The 3,902-nt window shown below is 40.4% G+C and overlaps 1 pseudogene; it reads left to right on the forward strand.

Moving 5' to 3' along the window:
* Positions 1–1,594: 1,594 nt before the first annotated feature.
* LOC104864365 lies at positions 1,595–3,902 on the forward strand (annotated as a pseudogene).

Raw genomic sequence — 3,902 nt, forward strand, 5'->3', positions numbered from 1 at the left:
CAATAAGAATTACAACTCCATGAACCCCAAAGAATGAATCCACCATACAAGGCAAGAAATTAAACAGAGGACCTGGGATTTAGCTGAGTGGTTCTGCCACCTGCCTCACAAGTACAAGGTCCCAAGTATGATCTCCAGTACCCCCCAAAAAAAATTAAGCAGAAAAGGAAAGAAGGAAGCCAACAGCAGAAAATAACATGACAGAGATAAGACAATACATATCAGTTATAACCATGCTATTGGTTTCAGTGTACCAATCAAAAGAAACAGACTGGCAGAATGATTCAAGAAGCAAGATCCAACAATATGCTGCATACAAGAAACACATATAAATGAAAAATAAATTCATAGACTAAAACAATATCCCACATAACAGGAACCTGGAAAAAAAGCAAGGGTAGCTATTCTATTTGCAGATAAAGTAGATATCAAGTCAAGACTGATTAAGAGAGACAAAGAAGGACACTACATCCTGGTAAAGGGAATAATCCAAGAGGAAGCTATAACAACCATAATTATAAATGCACCAAATCGCAGCATACCCCACTATACAAAACATATATTAACAGACACGAAAAATCATAAAATACTAATACAGTTGTAATGGGGAATCTCAAAACCCCACTGTCACAAATAGATCAACTAGGCAAAAAAAAAGTGAAATATTAGAGTTGAACCAAACTTTTGAACAAATGCACTTAGTAACTGTCTATAGATTGTTCCACCCCACAACATCAGAATATACATCCTTCTCAGCTGCACATGGGACTTTCACCAACATAGACCATATACTAGCTCATAGAACATGCTTAAGTAGATGCAAAGGAACTCAAATAATATCATGCATATTACCAGATAATAGTGCAATGAAATTGGAAATAAAAAACCATAAGAACTTCATAAACATGTGGAAATTAGCTGGGCATGTTGGCTCACGCCTATAATCCCAGCACTTGGGAGGCTGAGGCAGGAGGATTGCTATGAGTTTGAGACCAGCCTGGGCTACATAGTGAGTTCCAGGTCAGTCTCAACTACATAGTGAGACACTGTCTCAAAAAACAACAGCAACAATATGTGGAAATTAAATAACACTCTCCTGAACAACCAGTGGGTCACAGATGAAATTAAGGAAGAAATCAGACAATTTCTACAATTGAATAATAATGACAATACAACATACCAGAACTTATGGGACACAATGAAAGCAGTCCTACAAGAAATTTATAGTGGTAAATTCCCATTATCAAGAAAGCAGAGCAAACTCAAACAACCTAATATTGGACCTCATGCTTCTAGAAAAAGAAGAGCAAGTCAAACCCAAAGCTTGTATGAGGGAGGAAATTATAAAAATCAAAGCACAAATTAATCCAATGGAGATTAAGAAAAAAATACAAAGAATCAATGAAGAGTTGGTTCTTTGAAAGATTAAATAAAATTGACAAACCCTTAGCCAACCTTATCAAAAGCAAGAAAGAACAGACTGAAATCCATGCAATTGGAAATGAAAAGGGTAAAATCACAACAGATCCTTCAGAGATCCAGAAGATCATCAATAGCTACTTCAAGAAATTGTATTCTCTAGTTTCTAAGGATCATGTCTGCAAGTCAGGATTCCCAATCCAGAGACAGTGGCCCAGATGGATTGGAACTCGAAGGCGTCATTGAGAGTAATTGGAATGAGATTGTTGACAGCTTCAATGACATGAACCTCTCAGAGTCCTTCCTCAGTGGCATCTGCACCTACGGTTTTGAGAAACCCTCTGCCATCCAGCAGCATGCCCTTCTTCCTCAGGGCTATGATGTGATTGCTCAAGCTCGGACTGGGAAAACTTCTACGTTCCCTGCAGCAGATTGAGTTAGATCTAAGGCTACCCAGACTTTGGTTCTCTCTCCCATTAAAGAATTGGCTCAGCAGATACAAAAAGTGGTCATGGCATTAGGAGATTACATGGGTACCTTGTGTCGTGCCTGTATTGGAGGCACAAATATGTGTGCTGAGGTACAGAAGCTGCAGATGGAAGCTGCCCATATCATCGTGGGAAACCCTGGCCGCATGTCTGATATGCTTAACTGGAGATACCTGTCTCCCACATACAGCAAGATGTTTGTGCTAGATAAAGCTCATGAAATGTTAAGCCGTGGATTCAAGGACTACATTTATGACATATTCCAAAAGCTCAACAGCAACACCCAGTTGGTTTTGTTGTCAGCTACAACACTTTCTGATGTGCTAGAGGTGACCAAGAAGTTCATGAGGAACCCCATCCCATTCAGATTGTTATCAAGAAGGAAGAGTTGACCCTGGAGGGTCTGCCAATTCTAGGTCAACGTGGAACAAGAGGAATGGAAGCCACATGTATTGTGAGACTTATATGAGACTCTGACCATCACCCAGGCAGTCATCTTCATTAACACCCAAAGGAAGATTATTTGGCTCACTGAGAAGATGCATGCTGGAGACTTCACTGTCTCTGCCGTGCATGGGGATGTGGACCAAAAGGAAAGAGATATGATCATGAGAGAGTTCCCATCTGACTCTAGCAGAGTGTTGATTACAAGCACCATACCACAGCACTATAAGCACATCCATGTTTATAGCAACACAGCTTGTAATTGCTAAATCTTGGAAACAGCCCAAATGCCCATTACCAGATGAGTGGATAAAGAAGATATAGGTTTTAAAAAACACAATGGAGTATTACACTGCCATAAAGAATGATACAATTCAGACATTTATAGCTAAATGGACCTTGAGACCATTCTCTTAAGTGAAATAAATCAGATAGGCGTGTTTAAATGCTGCATTGTTTCTCTCATCTGAGATACTGAAAGTGGAAATGAGGACTGAAATGTCTAATGGATGTTGGGAAATGGGAAGAAAATGTTCAAAGGGGAAGGCGAACAAGGGAGGATGGAGGGAGAAAGAAAGAAAGGGACAGGAAAAAAGTGAAAATGGAAAAAACACAGCTTCTGTACATATGAGAGGGAGCTTAAGGGGGGAGTAGAATAAAATAAAATAAACTGTATTTTTAAAATAAATAAAAAGAATAATATTTTTACTTGGTAACTTCTATCTGCCAACAAGTTTCAGACAGTTACAGTATTTGTCCATATGTCTGTTCTGTGTCAGGTACTAAGTTAGGGAGGAATTCAGTCTTTAATTCTTTCTTCATGTCCAACAGTAAACTTTCCTGTTGTTTGCAAGTTTGCAGAATTCTGCTGACGTCCGCTGGTTCACTCAGACATCTTCAGTCAGCTGCTGATCAGATTGGCAACTCAGCTGATCTCGGCTGGGTTCAATACTTTTATTCACTTCAGCAAGTGGTAAATAGGTGATCTCTAGAAGCAAGCTGTGAGGTTTAGTGGTGAGCTGTATGGAGATGTAAAACCAGCCAAGAGTAGTGAGAGCAAGAAATTTGCAATCAAGATCTGAGTTCAAACCTTGGGTTCACCTGCAACTCCTTTCTTTCTTAAAATAAAGGGAGTGCAGTAGTTCACCTCTAAGGTCACTTCTGGCTCAACTCTTCCATGATTTCATCCTGATTCACTGAGAGTTGTAGCTCCTCTCACAACAGTGGGTGGGACAGAGAGTATATGGCCCTGGGCTGGCCCGCAGAAGTCATCCTTTTAGGGGCCAGGACCCTACCCTAAGCAGTAGTAGCAGTTGGCTAATAGCCAAGTCACTCCCCCAAGGTGACTGTAAAATGTATGTACTGCAAACAGATACTAATTTAAAAATAGAAAAAAAAATAAAAGAAGTGGGCATTGTGAGTCTTGGAGACCAAGTCAGGTGTCCTCTTGGGCCTCTCTTTCTCCCCTGCTCTTTGTCCCAGGCCTCTGCCTCACTGCTGCCCACGGTCCATACCGTTGCCACCTACAGCAGGGGAACCTACTGTTTCTGA

This window comes from Fukomys damarensis, unplaced genomic scaffold (genome assembly GCF_012274545.1).
Source record: "Fukomys damarensis isolate Sample0158 unplaced genomic scaffold, DMR_v1.0_HiC HiC_scaffold_3, whole genome shotgun sequence".
Taxonomy (NCBI): Eukaryota; Metazoa; Chordata; class Mammalia; order Rodentia; family Bathyergidae; genus Fukomys; species Fukomys damarensis.